This window comes from Petaurus breviceps, unplaced genomic scaffold, assembly GCF_028583685.1.
Source record: "Petaurus breviceps papuanus isolate PSGF00001 unplaced genomic scaffold, PetGlider_PUasm1.0 138, whole genome shotgun sequence".
Lineage (NCBI taxonomy): Eukaryota > Metazoa > Chordata > Mammalia > Diprotodontia > Petauridae > Petaurus > Petaurus breviceps.
In genome coordinates this window covers 12,499,792-12,519,573 of record NW_027185694.1, presented here as the reverse complement: position 1 = coordinate 12,519,573, position 19,782 = coordinate 12,499,792, and the positions used below count along the sequence as shown (strand labels likewise).

General features: G+C 35.3%; 1 long non-coding RNA gene across 8 annotated transcripts in view; it reads left to right on the top strand.

Annotated features, from left to right (window-relative positions):
• Positions 1-7,826, top strand: part of LOC138175386 (uncharacterized) — a 284,137-nt gene extending 276,311 nt beyond the window's left edge. For all 8 annotated transcript variants that reach the window (XR_011171989.1, XR_011171991.1, XR_011171987.1 and 5 more), the window contains one exon: positions 6,897-7,826. This is a non-coding gene — a long non-coding RNA (uncharacterized lncRNA). The remainder of the gene's footprint in view (positions 1-6,896) is intronic.
• Positions 7,827-19,782: the final 11,956 nt, after the last annotated feature.

The window sequence follows — 19,782 nt, the reverse complement described above, 5'->3', positions numbered from 1 at the left end:
ATGGGCTCCCATGTTCTTATTTTCGACCTATTAAGGGAAGGGTAGGGGAGATTTTCAAATTATCTTCACACTCCCTTAGGCCTATTAAGGGCAATACAATATATAAATTGCTTCCACTCAAAGACCCTTGATACAATCAAAGGTGAGGCTCAAAGATTAGCTAAAAGTCAATCCAGAAAAACAGCAAAAAAAAATTCCTATTTTGCTTGTCATTACATAGCTTTAGCAAAATAACATGACACAAAATAAATATTCAAACATTTTAAACATTTTCTATATAATAGTAAAAAATCGGAAGGAAAATATGGAACGTGTAGAAAAAAATTCCATTCAAAATAACCATAGTATAAAATATTTGGTAGTCAATCTACCAAGATATATTCAAGACTTAGAAAAACACAATTTAAAAAAACAGAAATGAAGGAACCAAAAAATTGGAAGGAGGGTTGTCACTTAGGATTAGGCTGCAGTGACACACAAAAATGATGATATTGTCTATATTAATTTGCACATTTTTTGCTCTCCCTACTAAATTGTTAAGGGATATAGCTAGATAAAATAGGAGCAAATTCATTTGGAGGAACAAAAGACATAAAATCACAAGGTATATAATAAAAAAAACATGTAGCAATTAGGTAGAAATAACATTTCTAGATCTCAAGCTACATTATAAATCAATGATAATCAATAGTATTTGACATTAGTTAAAAAACCGAAAGGCAGATCTGTGGAGTAGACTAGATAAGCAAGAATCAGGAGCAATTGAACTCAAAAGCTCAATGTTTGATAACCCCAAGAATTTTAATGATTTAACGAAACACAACTGACAAGAAATCTGGAAAGCGGCTTGGGAAAAAATAAGTTTAGACCAACATCTTACACTATATGTAGCAATACCTTTCAAAGGATACATGGCTTAAATATAAATAGGCTTATCATAAAAAAATTTTGCAGGAAATGGAAGAACTTTTGTAACTATACTAGGAAGAAAATTATTATACAAACAAGGGGTAGAGAGGATCACAAGAGAGAAAATGGATAATTTTGATTAAGCAAAATTGGAAAACGTAAATAATCTCAATGTAGCTGGGGTAAAAATAGAAATTTCCAACTGAAAAACAATTTTTGTATTAAATGTCTTTGAAAAAAGTCTGATAGTCTCCATATGTGTGTATGTGTGTGTGTATATGGAATTAATACAAATATAATATGTCCCTGAAGTCTTAAGGCATTTTAAGCTATTAAAGCTCAAGTAGCAGCCTCTAAGACTAATAACCATCCTCAGTAGATAAGTGGTCAGATAATTCTCAAAGGCATTGCAAGCTAGTAACAACTACATGAAATCCAAAAATCACTAAAAAGAAGAAAAATAAAAAAAAATACAACTCTGAGGTTTCACCACATACCCTAAAAAGAAGCAAAGATGATAGAAGGTGGAAATTGTCATTGTTGGAACTATGGTTTGGTACCATCATTCTGAAAATGATTTAGAATCATGCTAAAATGGCTAAATGGTACTTATCCTTTTCCTTAGAGATTTGACTACTGGGCCTGTATGTGCCCCAATGAAATGAAAGACAGAAAGAGACTGTATATAGCAAGCTAATCTCAGCATTATATTTTGTGATAGGAAAAGAAACAGAGTAGACACAAGTTGGTTTTATTTGATTGTGGTTTTTTATTTGTCTCAAGGAAAAAATCACAAGATAGAAGAGGGGAGAGGTATGCTTGGAAATATAGGTGATACAGAAACAAAAGGCGTCAATAAAACTTAAAAAAAGAATAAAAGAAATTACAGAGAGACTATCACACCTGGTTACACATCCCTGCAGAAATTTCTTTAACCTCTGCCTCTCGTCTGCCTGTGTCTTGTGAGTTTCTTTTACATATTTGGGCATGATCTGAGGCATTCACAGAATTTGTTCCTGTTTCAAAGGTCAGTGATGGAAGGGTAGGAAAGTATCAAAAATAGTATCCATATTTTGTAAAGAAAGGACATTTTCTGAGTGAGCAGCATTGTGATTCTTCTATAATCAAGAAGTTGTTCAGTTGTCTTCCACAGCTTTGTTGAAAACATTTACCTTCACAGGAATTGTCATGTTGTCTGCAGATCCCAAGATCATGACTCACTTCTTGAGAAGGGTGAAAACTTGTTAAGCCTCAAGAATCTTGTGTAAGGGTTAATACTTCCACAAAATTCTTGTCAAGGACACCAAGACTGTGGAATGAATCTCTGGTAATATGCCACAAAACTTAAGGATGATTGAAGGTCTTTGATAAATAGGGATGCTTTCCACTCTAAGACAACTGTCACTTTTCAAAATGTGACTCAGAAATTTAACTTATTGGAGGCTGAAGCTTTATTTTTGTAGCTTGGCATGTAACTAGTGTTGCCAGAGCTTATCTCAAACTATCTGGACATAGAAAGGATATTGTCTAGTATGGAATAGATCATAAAATGTTGAATAGCGGACACAAAATTACACATACTAGTTGGCATCACTATATCAATGAAGTACTCATTCCAGGTTCAGAAGGTTGTCTATCATCCAGCTGTCATTCTACATTCTAGTTGGCACATTTTCTAAATATCTAACAGTTTGAATGGAGGCTATTCAAAGAAGTTAAAGAGATAAAGATATGAATTTTGAACCCACCATAATGGTGCTAAAGAGATAGAATTCTTCTCTTACTGTTACAATAGAAACAAGAATCCCTGGGTAATGTGCAGCCATAGTGCACTATAGTGAGAAAGAAAATTTGTTTAGAGTTATAGATTTAGAGCTAGTATAGCTTAATTGAAAGTTTATTATCTTCTTTGAAAATGAAAGACAAATACAAGAATAACACCAAAATTGTGAGCCTGGGTGATCTATGATGGTGGTGGTATCCTTGGCAGTTAGAGTAAAGTGGGAAAAGTTACTATTTTTCTCTTGAAGAGAAAGAATAAAGCAAAGTTCAGTTCAAGTTCATAGACAACAAGGATTTCTCTGCTTTGGTGATTTCCTTAGGTGCTTGCCAAAAGGGCAAGCTGTCTTTCATATCCTTGTGCTATTTCTGGGTGTTCTTGGGACCTGAAGAATGATTTCTGGAAAAAATCATCTGCAGCTTATGTCCTTACTTCCTCGTCACCCACTCTATTCTCAAACCTTTGCCTTCTCCAGCATTTTACTGAAACTGCTCCTCAAAGGTCACTAATGGTCTCCTAATCACTGCATTCAATGGTTTAAACTTTATTCAGTTCATGTCTCCCTTGACTCCTTTGTAGCATTTGACGTGATGGATGGAAATGAATGACCCCCATCATCTGGATACCCTTGATTCCCTTTGCTTCAGGAATACTCCACTCTTCCTTCTTAAGTAATGATTTCCCCTGTGGCATCTAAAATAACATCTTACTCTTATTTTAACATACCTTTTTAGTTGCTTAAAGTGAATTGTATTTTCCTTATTATCTTCACTGGCTATGCCAATTATTTACTATAAGAAATGTGATAGTTCATTTACTATTGTAGTAGTCTCCTAATTGTTCTTCCTGCTTCACATCTCTCCCCTCTCTAATCCATCCTCCTCTCAGCTGCTAAAGTGATTTTCCTCAAATGTAGATATGATTATGCCCCTTCTTTCCTCAATAAACACCAGAATCTCCCTATTACTTCTAAAGTTGAATATTAATTCTCCTATTTGGCATTTGAATCACTTCACAATCTGACCCTAAACTACCTGTTCAACCTTATTACACATTGCTCCCCTTCACCAACTCTGCTTTCAGGTCAATTTGGCCTTACTGTTTCTCCCATAATGTACTCCATCTCCTATCTTTCCCTCATATCTTTGCACTGGCTGTTCCCCTGCTTGTAATGAACTCTCTCTTCACCTCTGTCTCTAAGAATCCCTAAGTTTCTTCAGAACTCTGCCCAACTATCACCTTCTGCACGAAGTCTTTTCTCTTCTCTCTGAAAATAATTTTGTAATAATTCTGTGTATATCTTTATATATGAATAAATACACAATCTCTAATAGAATGTAAACTCCTGAGGGTAGAAATTATTTCATTTTTATGTTGGTATCCCTAGCATCATGACTGAATAAGTACTTAATAAATGTTTGTTGATTGTATGACAGAAGAAAGAACACTTCTTTTAGTTTCAGCTCTATGCTTTGTTCCTGCCTTTGCCACTTTTTGGCTGCATAACTGGTCAAGCTGCCTAACCTCTATGAATCTCAGTTTTCTCATTTGTAGTATGGAGATAGTAATATTCATACTACCTCCATTCTAGAGTGGCTATGAGAAAAATGCTTTGTAAACCTAAAAAAGCTATTTCAATATTATTCATATTAATAATAAAATTATCATAATTATGTTGAATGAGGCAATTAACAATCAACAGCTTACAGTCCCTTAGCCAATTAATTAATTAATCAATTAACTGTTTCATCAAATTCAATTCAATTGATTTTTAAAAAAATTGGTTCTCAAAGTACGGTCTGGGGATCCCTAAGGTCCCCTAGACCTGTTTCAGGGATCTATGAGGACAAAACTATTTTCATAATAATACTAAGATGTTTTACCGTTACTATGGTAAATATCAATAGATAGAACCCACTTAAACAAAAGCTCTTTAGTGGGGGAGAGGGTTCTTATTAATTTTTTAAGAGTATAAGGGGTCCTCAGACCCAAAAGTTTATATCCCAGGCACTGGAGATAGAAGATGCCTCAAGGAGTTTACATCAGTATGTGTGTGTGTGTGTGTGTGTGTGTAACATGTACACAGATATATCAGTATTACACACAGATCTGTATATATATACATATAATATATATATGTATATGTGTGTATATGTATGTGTGTGTGTGTGTGTGTGTCTGGAGAGAGACAGAGACAGAGAGAGAACTAGAGGAACTAAGATAGACTTATTGAAGGAAGTGACACATAATAATAGTTTTCAGGGACACAGGAGAGGAGGAATAAATTCCAGGGTCTGGGAACAGTCTGTTCAAAGACCCAGAGATGGGAGAAAAACGAAGGGATCGATTTGACTGGAATGTAGTAGCCTCTGTGTGTGTATGTGTGTGTGTAGTAATGTGAACAGTTTGGAAAGGTGGATTAGAGTCAGACTGTGAAAGAGTTTTAAATGACCAACTGAGGAATTTGTATACTATCCTAGAAACAATAAACCATTTGCTTAAACCAATTAGATTTAATTTAATTAATTTTTAATTTTAATTAACAAATTAATTTAAAAAAATTAAACCAATAGGCCAAATGACATTTCTTAGGCAGAAGGGATGATGTGGTCAAACCTGAGCTTTGGGAATATTGACTTGGCAGTAGTGTAGAGGATGGGATTGGAGAAGGAGAGACTGGACATGGGGAGACCAAACAGAAGCTATTGTATTGCATTAGCCCAAGGAAGAGGTGACCAGGGTGGTGGCCATATAAGTGGAGAGAAGGGAAAGAATGTGAGAGATGTAGAAATCTTGAGCATGTTGAATATGGCAGGAGAACCATAGTGGTGGTAGTGGTGAATAAGAATGAAGAGTTGAAGATGACTCAGATGTTACTAGTGCACTTATACAAAATAGAAAAGATGTTGGTGCCTTCCATAGGAATAGGAAGGTTAGAAAGAAGGGTAACTTTAGAAGAAAAGATATCCCTTTTCATCACCTTTTTAGGTGTAGAACCTTAGGACAACTGAAAAATCTCTCCAGGACTTGCTTTGTAAATTGAAAATCTTTTCAGTGACAGAGATATTGCAAGAATACATTTGTATGTCAAAAAAAAAAGCAAAAACAAAAACCAAACAAAAACCCCACATTACCTTTTGTAAGTGATAACCCCATAACTTGCCTCTTCTACCTCCATGGCTATCAAAAGATAACCTACATTGATAGGTTGAAGTTTCTCTCTGTAGTAGGACAGAGAAGAGAATAATAGCCCTCATGTGTTTCCTGATCATGCATATAAGAGTCAGAATATAATTAGGAGAACAGGACATTGTGGGAACAGGTGAAATAATTTTGTTGGACAGTTGAGGAAATGGCGATCTTAACTCCTACCATAATCTTTTCTCCCCCTCCCATTCCCCCAAGGGTAGACTGGGACCAATCTGTGGAAGCTGCAAAGAGACAGATTTAGATTAGATGTAAGGAAAAGTTTTCCAACAATTAGAACTATTCCAGAATGGAGTGATTTTCTTTGGGAGGTGGCACAGTAGATAGGTGCAGGGATTTGGGTTCAGAAAGAACGAAGTTTGAATCCTGCTTCAGACACTTACTAGTTTACTGAAGGAGTCATTTAACCCTTAGTAATATGAGAGTTTTGGTCTCTAAACTCTCAGTTTTAAAGCTATAATCCTATGGACACTTGTAGTCTTCAAGTGGAGACTGGATGATTTTGTAAAGGGGTTTTTGTTTGGATATAGGTTAAACCAAATGGACTCTGAGATCTTGTCCAAATGTGAACTTCTATGATTCTGTCACATCTTTAGAATATAGTCAGAGTAGGTTTGCTGAAAGAGGAGTTTAGGGGTTGGGAGTCAGGAAATCTGATTTCTTTGTTCTTGTATTTCCATTATGTTACCATTGGCAGCTGTGTATGCTTTCTGCATCTCAATTTCATTATTTGCAAAGCTGGAATAACGATCTCACACAACAGAGATATTGAAAAGGAAAATGAGAAAATGTATAAAAATATTTTGGGTTCTACAAACGTGTGCAAATTAAAGATAAAGTTATAAGTATGAATTAAATTCACAAGTTTTATAGGTTATATTTCCTAGATTTTTTTTATTCTTTTTTCCCTCAGATTTACAAAGAAGAAGAAAACAGTCTGTGAATTTGCCAATCAAGGTCTTATTACTGACCTTTGCTTTGTCTAATTTTGCCCAAACAGGAAACCTGATCATGGAGGGAAGTAGATTCTCCCTTTCCCCACTAATGAATGGAAAGTGATGACAACCATGTGATACAAGAGGTTTTTTTTTCCATATTTGTTGAAATTGAAGAATTGAAATCATCCCTGACGGAGGTGATATGATATCACTCTGCTATCTGCCATGTCTAAGAAACCACTTCCTCTTTATGAAGTCCCATGACTGAAACTCAGTATGGTCCCTCTTCTAAGTGATGTCATATAGCTAGAGGTTGGTTTTTCATGGAATATTTTTTACTACCCAAGTATTCAGCTACCTGGCTTTGAGATGAATACTCCTGAAATCAAAATAAACTATGTTATGGAAAAAAACAAATAATTTAGAAATTAATACAAAAGTAATTTTTACTTTTGGACTTATGACTTGAAAGTTACAATACCAACCATACTTAATGATGTTTGTAGTAGAGATGTAATTCATTGTTGTATACATTTGCATTTATAATGAACAAAATCATATCTATGAAATACACTGATGACCTGTTATAATATAACTAAAGTCTGATTTCATGTTTGTGTTAGCTTATGATAGAAATATTAGTCCAGTCCTTGATTTTCCGAAGGATGAATAAAAGTGAGTCTACCTAGGTGATTTGAGTATAGTCTTTGAGATTGTTTTATGTTGGAATAATGTCTTCTCTTTGTTTATGGTATAATATGACAACATTTGAGTTTTTTTCCTAGGACTCAATTTATCCATCTGTAAAATGAGATGATATCGTTATCTGGAAAAACATTGCAAAAATTTCTCTAATTTCTAGGTAGGGAGGAAAGGGTGCTGCAAACCTCTGTGTAGGAGACAGTAAACTTTTTTCTCTGACTAAAATTCAATACCAATTCATGCTACTGAAATACACAATAAAGGTAGTAATTTGGGTAGGATTGTGGAAATGAATGACTTTTCCTTTTTTTGCTTACATTTTATTCTGGTTCAAATTCATTTGCATATTGCCCAGAGAAGATCTTGGCTATTTCTAACCCCAAGTGAGAGAATTCTTTGGGACAAGAGACCGCAACCTCTGACTCAGACAGGGGCCAAAAACAAAAGACTGAATCATAATGTGGACATACTAACTAGCTTTGGTTAGCTCATAGTGGTAGCTATAGCTAAAGAACTGTTAGCCTACTCTTATCAGGGAAAGGTTTTCTAACAATTACACCCTATCTGATTAGAGCTGGGATGATCATGGTGTGGCTTGAAGAAATGGGGGCCAGAAACTGGTAATAAGGGAATAATGTTCAGCATAGACTAATGTAATGGGAATGTAAATTTGAAGATCTTCCCTGCCCCTAGGCTAAAGTGCACCTGGAGCCAGGGGGCTCTGGACAACTGCTTCCCAGAATCCATATCAAATGACAGAACACTTCTCAAAGTGAGCCCCAAAACAAAGCTACACATCAGGGCTTATATAGCCTTCTCCTGGCTCAGAGAATGTAACAACCTTATTGACTCACTGGCCAATCAAGAAGTATCTACTGAAAAACAAGTCTCCCACCCCAGGCTCCAGGTGCACTTTAGCCTAAGGGCAGGGAAGATCTTTAAATTTACATTCCCATTACATTGGGCCCCAAGATCTTTCATGCCCATAGCATAGACAATTTACTTTTGAATTAGCATTAACAATCATAGGTCACATTTGTAAGATACATAACTGAAGTTACCAAAGTGGCCACTGGGCCTTAAACAAACACAAAGTACATTTCATTACCACTTCAATTCAAAACAAGAGTCCAAATAAAGTTCTCTTGGGGGGAGGGGGTGTCCTTCCCCTCACACAGCTCCAGCCCCACCTTCCAAGTACAGAGAGGGGGCTGGGCAACAAAACCAACAAGGTGGGGTCCTTGGGGGTCCAAGGCACTTCATCCCACCCACCATAGTCACAAGTCCATCCTCCCCCTGGGTCCCAAACTGTGGGATGCAGCCAGGAAACACACTCAGTGCCCCTGCTTTGCTGCTCAGTTCTTATCTTTTCCTGTGGCTGAATTCCCAACTCTTGGGTTCCTTCTCCTCCCACAGGCGGCAGCTGCTCCTGGCTTCTGCCCAGGTCCCAATGCAGGCAGCTCACCATTCCTGCTCTCAGCTCAGTGAAGTCTGCATGCAGGCCATTCTTCTCTCCTGCTCCACGGCTCCACAGAGTCACAGCTACCACAACTGGGAAACAAACAATTATCCCAGCCCCTCATACTTTCCTTTTACTCTGCAGATCCTGTTCATGACGCCATTTTGTAACAGCAAGAACCCCAAGCGTCCCCAGGGTGGCTGCCAACACAGGTTCTTCTGCCTCTCTCTTGTGTCTCTCCAAATCTATGTCAACAGCTCCTCCCAGTTCAGGACTTTCTTTTCACTTCAACAAGTCCATCCCACAGGTGGGATTAACAAGCTCTGGGTTTTAACACAATTAATTTGAAAGCCAAGCCAATACAGGGGGATCTTTAAATGCCATTACTATTACAATTAACCATGAGATCACTGGATACCAGTAAAAAAGAACCAGCTAAGGCTATGGTTCCAGCAGCAATTAGTCACCAGAAAGCTAGCAATGAGACCAAGAGTTATGCCATATCCAGTAGAGAGCAGGCCCATTGTGGGCTTCATTGTAATATTACTGCATGAAATTTGGTGGTTCAACATCGTCAAAAACATTTTGCCTCATTCACATGTGTTCCTTAGCATGTTCCCCTTATGCATGGTCCCTGTTCTTGCTCAATTTTTTTATGCTAATGAAATATTTATTTGTGTGGGCGTGTATACAAGTTTATTATAGTGGGGGATATCTTACCTTTGACTTTTCTCACTATGCTTTTTCAGTAAATGTCTTTCTTTTGAACTAAATATCCCTCTGGTGAAGAAAAAAAGGTTTAAACATATTTGTGGATTCTTGTGAATTATGGTTTTGAGTTGTTGTTTGTCTTTTGTTCTCAAAGAAGACTATGACATCAGAGAGGTGATACCATGACTTGCAAGTGAATTGGAATTAAATGAGGGAGGACTGTGCAGAGTCACCAGCCTCACTTTCTCCTCCTGAGTTATGTGAGTCCAGTGGCCAGATATGGATCAGGATGACTGGAGATGATTCCAGATGCAATGGGAGACTTTGACACTTTTAAACTAAAGTCTTTCTTAGGTCTCACTTTGTCCAAGGCAACATCCATTCAGTGATTTGAGGCTGGGTAAGAGATGAGGCAAAAGATGACCCAGGTTTTGAGCGAATGAGGACCCAAAACACACCTTGGACCCGGTATAGCTATTTGGAAGACCCCATGTGTGAGAACTGGGTATTTTAGGTGCTACACATAGGAGGAAATGCTGTGTGTGTGTTCGTGTGTGTGTGTGTGTGTGTGTGTGTGTGTTGGAGCAAGAGAAAGGGTTATAACCTCAAGAGACAGGGCAAATGCTAACCAAGGCTGAGTGCTCGAAGAGTTTATCTATTTATCAGCTCTTACCACCTTGGAGTCCTTCTATTTCTTGAGCTCTGTTTAAAAGAAGATAAGAAACAACTTGCTGGTCTATGAATGTTTTTATACAGATATGCTGAAAACCTTTCCTATAATTCATACCTCAAACTTCCCACATGATTATCCTTTTGCCCATACAAAAAAATTGAGGGAGCCTAATTCATACATATATACACACCTACACACATGCATACATACATGAAAAAATATTTATTCATGTATGTGTGTATTATATATGTAGCTATTGCTTTATTCCTATAGAAATCAGAAAACTTTTTTTTAATCTTGGTTATTAGGTTTTACATGATTTTAGTGTTGTCTCTCTCATAGCTTATTCAATTCTATTCTGTTACACATATTCATTCACTGGTGTACCCAGTACATTTCAGTGAAGTGTGCAAAAAACACATTTTATTTTAATTTTTAAGGAGAACGTTTATTGCATAATCAAACATAAAGGACAGTATTTTTGCTCATCAAAAACCTAAAGTAGCTTAAATTTTACTAAATAATTTTTAAAAAGTAAACTTAAAAAAACTTTGAAAGTGAAATTCAAAATACCATTTTTTTTGGGGGGGAGTAGAAATTAGGGTAAACCTAAGTGCATATTTACCGAATACATGTTATATGCAAATACGCAGTATATTTTCCATTTTATTCTCATCATGGTACTGATATCCTACTCCTGACAGCTCAAAGCATGTGTCTTAATCACTTCACCATTCAGTTCTTCCTCCATAAAATGTTAATAATGACAAATGCCCAGTCTGATTTCTGGTGCAAAATTTGACATATAGTTTCTTTGTAATATTTAAATAAACCTAATGATGAAATTACATGTGATGTTTAGTAATTACCCAATATTTATAAACAACTCTGACCTTAACTATGGGCTAAAACAACCATGATGTCTATAGAAGAGTTTTATAGGAAAAAAAAAGAAATGGCATTATGAAAGAAGTTGAAGGAAATCATAGGATCAGAATAGATTTAGAACTGGAAGGAATCTTAGACACCATCAAGTCCAGCCCCCTTATTTGAGAGGAAATGCTGCCCCAGAGAGGCTGAGTGTCTTGTGCAGAGTCATGGAGTTAGTAAAGCTCTGAGGTAGGTTCTGAACCCTGATTCTAAATCCAGTGCCTTATCTATGTAAAATGGGATGATATTATCAAGTAACTCTACAAGAATTTTTCCACCTTGTAGGTTGGGGGAAAAGGGTGGTATAATCCTATACGTGAGGATACAGTGAGTTTTTTCTCTAACTAAAACACAGCCCCAAAGCTACAGTGTTATGCTTCTGGATTATGCAGAGGTCAGTATTTGACCTCTGCCCAAGTTTGGATACTTGTTTGATACTTGGAAGGTTTAGAATGAGCCTAGAGCTACAAGATCTCCCATCTTGCATTTGTGAACATTCTGATCTTGCTCTATAGTGACTTAGGACAATTGCATTGCAAGAAAAAGTTTTAGGCAATCTGAAACAACAATGATGCTTTAAAATAGATTTTTATTGACATCATTTGTTTTTATGTCACCTATATGTCCCTTGTATCCCTCCTTAATGGTCAGAATTAAAGAGGAAGAAAAGGGGAAAACGCATTCATCAGAACCAATCATCAATGAAGTCTGATGTTGCATGCAATGCTCCACGCTTGTAGACACCTTCCTTTGCAAAAGAAATGGGAGTGAAGAGGGCACTGAATTCTTATATCCCTTCTTTAAGGTTTAACTTCATTATAATTTCAGAATATTCAGTTTCATTTTTTTGGTCATTTCATTTACATTGTTGTAGTTATTGTTTACATTGTTTTGTTGGTTCTGCTTTTTTCCTCTTGGCTTCAGTTCATGCCTTTCCATGCTTTTCCCTATTCATCATGCTTGAAATTTTTTTCATGGCAATCATGTACCACAATTGAGCTCCAGTTAATGGGCCCCCACTTTTGTTTCTAGGTCTTTGACATTTCAAAAGTGCTGCTATAAATATTTGAATGGATGTAAATCCTTGATATTTTTTATCATTGACTTCCTTGGAATATGTATTGCAGTGGAATCTCTGAGTCAAAGAGCATGGATAATTTAGTCACTTTATTTGTGTAATTCCAAATTGCTTTCCATAATAGTTGGACCAATTCACAGTTCCACCAACAATGTATTAGTGTTTCCATCTTTCTACAATACCCCCAACATTGACTGTCTTTGCTAGTTCTCTTTGTATAAGGTGAAAACTTTGACTAAAAAAATCAAATTTTTCTTTCTTTTTTGTTTTTAAAACAATTTTTGTATTCAGTATTTCATTTATTTTCTTATTTCCATTTTCAACTATATTAGTTCTTGTTCTGATCTTTGTTATTTCTTTTTTTTCTGCTTTTTCTTGGTATATTTCTTTGTATGTATTCTAGATTTTTAAAGTGCAGAATAAACTTGCTAAGTTTTTTCCTCTCCTTTTATTGAAAAATGCATTAAGAACAATAAATTTGTCTTTGAACACTACTTTCATTGTATACAATATGTTTGATAGGTTCTATTTGCATTGTCGTCTTAAATATAATTTGCTATTAAAATAATTTACTTTTTAAAATCATTTAATAAAATTTTTCGTTTTTATGTCTTTGTATTTTACTTATTGTATGATTATTTGCTATTAAATTCATTGCATTATGATCAGTAAATGTATTGAAAATAATTTTGTTTTTTACATTGGACTATATCCCCTTTGTGACCAAACAAATGATAAATTTTTGTGTTAAAATATATATTTTTTCTTTTTTCCATTGATTTTAATATGCTATAGAAATCTATGGTTTATTTCTCACTTATCTTTTTATTAGATTTATTATATTCCCATAGCATGTGATTTTACACTATTTTTTCTTGCCAGAATGTAAGGCTTTTCTTTACAAATTTAACTGTAGAATTATTAGTTTTTTATATATTTAAAATTGGTATATTTTAATTTTGGATATAATCTTTTAGTGTAATAGAATTTTTAAAAATCTCTTTTAATGCTTTCTGTTATGAATTTGACTTTATCCTTCAATGCCAACCCCTTATTTCATGATTTCGAGGTACTGTGGTCAAGTTTAGATCACACTTCAAATATGAATTTATTAAAATCTTACTGCATTAAATGTATTCCTCTAAAGAGCTTTGTATTACTGCATTAAATGTATTCATCTAAAGAGTTTTGTATTACTGTATTAAATGTATTCCTCTAAAGTCCTCACTACATTCTGTTTTTTAATTCATCTTTCAACTGCTTTTTTGTTGTTATTGAGTTCAGTCCCCTTACATTTGTACACTTTATCTTTTCTTTTGTTATATGATTTAGTGTAGGGAACACAAACTTCTTTATTCTTAATTTTTCTGTTATTAATTTGAATTTATCAAAGTCACTCAAAATACAATTCCTGTTTTACTGGTAGCTGTACATATTTCCCCTTTATCAGATGGGATCTTCCTTTTGGGATTACCCTAGGCTTCTTCCCTTCATCTTACCTTCCTTGTATTCTCTTTGTTTATCTGAAACACTCATTTAGTAATTTAGCCAGTAGAGATCTCTGAGTGTTCTCACATTTTGTCAGCAACTGGTTAATCTTAATTTGAGAAATGTGACAAGATGTTTATCTCTTTGGTCTCAGAGCCTCATTTGTTTTTCAGACTTACCTGAAGTGCTTGTAGGCAAACTTTTCAGAGTCTATATCCTTCTCATGCTTCCTAATCCTCCTTGGCATATTTAAATTCTAGTTTCAATTCCCCTCATAATTTTTTTACATTTTATAAAGTCTTATATTTGGTCTTTTTATTTATTTATTTATTTATTTTTACAAGTTTTAGTTCTTAATATCTTTAAATGCATCCTTTTATCCATTTGAAATGCACCTCTCTCAGTTTGAATTTGTGTGATTTCTTTTTTCTTTCTGTGATTAGCTACTTTAGTGTCTCTGGAAGTTGTTACTCTTCTATCTTCCCTGAGTTTTACATTTACCTTTTAGGATCTCTATATTTTTCAAACACCAACTCAGGTGCTACCTTCTATATGAAGCCTTTCCTGATTCTGAAACAGTCATTTTGACATCATAACTTTGTTACCCTCTCACCCATAACTAACCCTAGCGTCTGGGCCTTCTCACCCTGTATTAACCTCCTATCATGCTGGTCCCCTTCTTCTAACTGTGAGTTCCTTTCAACGCCTTATTTTTGGAGACGGGCCCAGTGCAGTCACGTTTCATTTCCTTTCTAGTTGTGTGTCTGACTCTAAGGACTTTTCCGTTTACCCCTTATTAGAACATAAACTTGTTGACTTTTTTTTGTTCTATTTGTATCCTCAACATTGACCACAGTGCTTGGATGTAAGTGTTAAATAAATGCTTATTACCCAGCCGCTTATCCAGCTTCTAGTCGCTCCCCCTTAAAAAAAAGTTACCTTAATTTTTTTTACTTTTTTACATATTTTGTATCAAAATATGTGTGTAAGTTGATCTCTGAATAGAATGGAAGGTTCCTGAGGGCAGGGACTTTACTTTTTTGTATTTGTATCCTTTAGCACCAGGTCAGAAACATAGGAGGTACTTATTAAATGCTTGTTGATTGATTCCTCTTGTAATCAGAAGGTAATAACAGGGGTGATGACCTGGGAGAATCTGCAAGGAAAAAAAATTAGTTTTTAAGTCAGGAAACATTTTCTAACAGTTTAAAGTGGATCTTTCCAGTTTGGAAGCTGCCAAACAGTGTCTGTATTGTTACTAGTTTGGTATGTTTTAGGATTCTTTTTCAGGTATGAGTTGGACTAAGTGACCTCTAAATGATATCATTCTGATTTTTGTCTTATTATGTGATTTTGGGTATTTATCTTCTCTTTGTATTTCTACAATTGCTGGTTTTTAAAGGACATTTTAGGAGCCTGGAGCCATCTGAACCTCTTACTTTGCCACATTTACTGGAAAAGCCTATACAAGCTAGTTGCAATGGGACATTTCCCATTATTTGAAATTCTTTTGGAATGGTACCATCTTTTTCTCTTGTGCCCTAGCATGGATAATGCATATGTTAAAACAGTGACCTTTTATGGCACACATTTCCACACTGTCTTCCAAGAATAACTATTCTAGTATTCTATTTCAATACTTACCAGTGGAAGGTAATTTTGACTTGACAAACTTTTATGAGAATTGCCCCTCTCCCCCACCAGCTTGTTTTCAATTTCTTTTTTTTTCACTATAGTAGAGAGTATGTAATGCAAAAAAGTTCATAATGGATAAGAAAATGTGCAATCATTCAGAATATCTAGACAACACTCATGGGTCATTCAGTTACTATGGTCAATTGTCTGGTATTACTGCAATAAGGTAGAACTGAAGATACACGGAGGAGAGTCTTATTGGTGAAGCAAATGTTTTTTCTGAATGACAGATAAAAGATAGTTTTTCCTTTAATTTTCTGTCTCAGCTTAGATGTAAGAAAGCCATTTCTAAAGTGCAACACCTGAAACTACAGTCTTCTACACTTCCTTTTATTCCATGTTTATTCACCAGTGTAATGCAAATTATTTACTGTAATTAGAGTTAAACTTCAATTCCACATCATGGGAAATGGTTGGAGACCTTAAAATGATCATAGGATCACAGACTTTGAGTTAGAATGGATCTCAGAAGTAAGTGAATTCAGCTCGCTTATTTTGTCTATGATTTCATTGGCATAGGGAACTTCCAGTAAGGGAACTCCTTCTATCAATGCAGATCAACAACTACTCTGAAACTTAATCTTTGAGAGTTGACTGGGGGCACTGAGAGATTAAATGAATTGCCCAGGGAAAACAGTAAGTTTCTGAGTTAAGATGTGAACCTGGGTCTCCAAGTCCATCACTCTGTCTCACCACCCAGGAACATCTCTTTGCTCCATAATTTTGTCTTGCAAGTGTTTAATTTCATTGCATGAAGAAAAGTTTGATAGGAAGTGAAAATAGTTTTTTGGAAAAAAAACTTAAGTAAATTCTCTTTTGACTCTGATTCAGTTTTACATTTTTCAAGTAAGTTTTGAAAATTGACATTTCCAAATGGCAAAAGTAAAGTCTTTCTTTTGTCTTTCATATTTCTTCCCATTTGTAGAACAGAAGAGGCTCATCATCCTTTTGGGATAAAGTAAAGGGTATATATGGAGAATGATTGGGAACTTTAAGAAACCACCCTTTCAAAATTGTTATTTCTGTACTCTCGCTGAGTTAGTACAGATGAAGAATTTTATAGGTAGAACAACTTATTTTTGGAATAATAGTTAAAAGAAGCCTCTATTTTTTGTTTCAGTTTTATTACTAGAAGCCATTTGTAAGTGGGAAATGGTCTGAAATTCTCTTGAGCATATGTAGTCTTTCACTTTCTGCCCCAATATAGAAAATAGATATGCCAAATAATTCATTTTAGATAACAGATATTCAGAATGGTTGATGGCGTTCCAAAAAGTCACCCAATTATTTCTGTTCTTTAAGCAATAAGTTAATATAATTATACTAAATGGAAAAGAATTTTATAGGCCAAGAAAATGATTTTCTGAAGCAAGGTTAACAAAGAAGCTGGAATTTATATACAGTTCTCTTCCAAATCGACTTCTATATCATTCTGTGCTTTTGTTTTGGTGTGTAGAAGGTAATTTGGATTTGGCAAGCTGTTATGAGCTAAAAAGCACTTGCAAACATATTCTGTTTCCCTGGTTCCACCACTGTGGAGATTGTGCATTGCAAATTCTTTCATTTTGGATAGAAACACAAGTAGTGATTTAGAACAGCTGAAGAGCTTCCCATGATCACTGTATTATTTCAGTCAACAGCCTGATTTCTCAGCAATGAGGTGAAACAATTGTGATCAACAGTTTTATAGATAAATCAAAGGGTTTCCTTTAATGAAGATAAAAAAATATCTCTTTCAAATCTATGTTTCAGTTTTCATATATGCTGGTAATTACTATTTGGCAAACTATCTTTCACTGACAATCTTTTGCAGTTGTGTTGTCTTCCATTTTTCTTCACCAGCATGGAGAATGAGCAAACCAAATCATTCATTTTGGATGTAAATACAGTGATTGGCTGGAAATGTTCCATTTGTCACTCAATTATTTTAGTCCATTGTGGGTATGTTGCAGTGATATGGAACAACTGTGAGTTATTTTAGACGAGGTTTTATAGGTATGATAAATGGTTTTCAGAAGGAATGTTTTCAGAAAAAGGTTAAATGAAGTCACTTCACTTGGAAGCAAGAGCAGGCAATGGAGGACGAATACAAGAATTGTCAGGATTGTGAAAGCTCAGAGAGAGCTGAGGTTGCCAAAACATGGTAAGGACAAAAGGAAATTATTTTTTTCAATTTAAATTTTTAACTATACTGAGGAAAAGAAGAAAATCAAGGGAGGACCACTGATTAAAAGATATTTATGAGAGTGACACTAGATGGCACAGAAAACAATACTCAATTCTTAATTTTGCTTGTTTTCTCTGCCAAAGATAATGATCTTTAGAATAAAAAGGAAATAATAAAAATGGCTAAGGGGGAGTTTTACCTAAGATAAAAAAAGGACATATATAAGGTAGCAGTACCTAGCTGACTTGGAGAAGTTCATTGTTGTTAATGATCTTTGAATAAAAGTATGAAGGTCTGGAGAGTGGCCACAGATCTGAAGAAGGTTGCGTTTTCTTTATTTAATAAAAATGGAAGAGAGGAGAATCTGCCAACTAAAGCCTTCATTAAGGGAAGGCTAGCTGCCCAAAATAAATGATGTGTTAATTCCACTGTATGCAGTACTGATCATATCATATCAGGAGTATTTATGTTCATTTGCAAGGTATCGCCTTACAAAAAGGCCATTGATAAACTAGGATAGTGAAAGGCCTTGATACTGTATCATTTGAGGGAGAATCTGTTAAAGGAATAAGTTGAGTAGGTTTAGCCTGCGGAAGAGAAGACTTTGAAAGAGTGTTTAGAAAGTAGTTTTTTGGTATTTAAAAGGCTGATATTTGGGGCGGCTAGGTGGCACAGTGTATAGAGCACCAGCCCTGGAGTCAGGAGGACCTGAGTTCAAATCCAGCCTCAGACACTTAACACTTATTAGCTGTGTGACCTTAGGCAAGTCACTTAACCCCGACTGCCCTGCCTTTCCCCCTCCAAAAAAGCAAAAATTAAAAAAAAATAAAAGGCTGATAGTGGAAGAGCAATTAGACCTGCTCTGCTTTACCTTAGAGGGCAGAACAAAAAACAATAAGTAGAAAGAAATTTCAGAGAGATTTGAACTTTATATGAGAGAAAACTTCCTAAAAATTAGATCTGTCCAAAATTAGAATGGAACGTAGTGGGTTTTTCTATACTAAATAACTTAAGGCAAAGACTGTAAAAAAAAACTCAGTCAGACACAGGCTGTGCCAAATGCCCTCATAGGATCCCTTTCAGTTGTGAGATTTTGTGATTCTCTGTTGCAAAACTGATGTGGCATAAGAAAAAGAGAAGTGGACTCTGAAGTCAGAGAACTCTGGTTCAAATTGTGTCTCACTGATGCTTGCTCTCTAGTTGGCTTTGGGCAGGTGGTAAATATGTCATCCAAAATCTGCTTCAAAAAGTAATTGTCTTGAACATTTGTTCATCAGTATAAAGAGGCAGCATGCTATATTAATGATATGGTTGTATACAGGTACACAACTCTCTAGAGCATGTGGTGGTTTTCCATGGATCAATCCATTTCCAATACTCAGTCCCCTTTACCCTTTGCAGAAGTTACCTGTTCACTGAAGATAAGCAGTTCTCAGGCCTTTACATTTCCTTGAGGAAAATAGTAGATACTCACTTAGAGGAGAGAAATGAAGTGAAATTTTTCCTGGTAGCATTTATCCTTGGTCTAGACACAGACTAGTTCTTCCTAGTCTTTTGTGGGTTGCAAAACTATCTTACTCTTATTTTTCATTTTATTTATGATGTTTTTAACAGTAGCAAATATAGTGCTTCATGACATGCATTTATATATTCAAGTGTTCGTATATCCTGAGTACCTGAAGCGAATCACAAATTGAACGATTCTTGTGGAAATTCACAGATTGCCATTTATTCACGGACTATGATGGTTCTAATGGAGGAGTCTTGATACCTTGTTTACAATGATTTATCTCTATTCAGTATGATTAGACCATAATTAATGAAATTTCTAACCTCTGTTGCATCTATTAGTGTTTCTTTTTCTGAAAAGTGTGAATTAGAATAAATTATTCCAGTAAAATTGTTATTGACCCTGAAGTTATAGACATAGTGGAAAGCACTAGAAGTCAGGAGACCTAATTTCTAGTTCTGGCTATGCCACTTACTGTGTGACTTTGAGCAAGTCCATTAACTTGTTGGTGTTTGCGTTTCTTCATGCGTAAAAC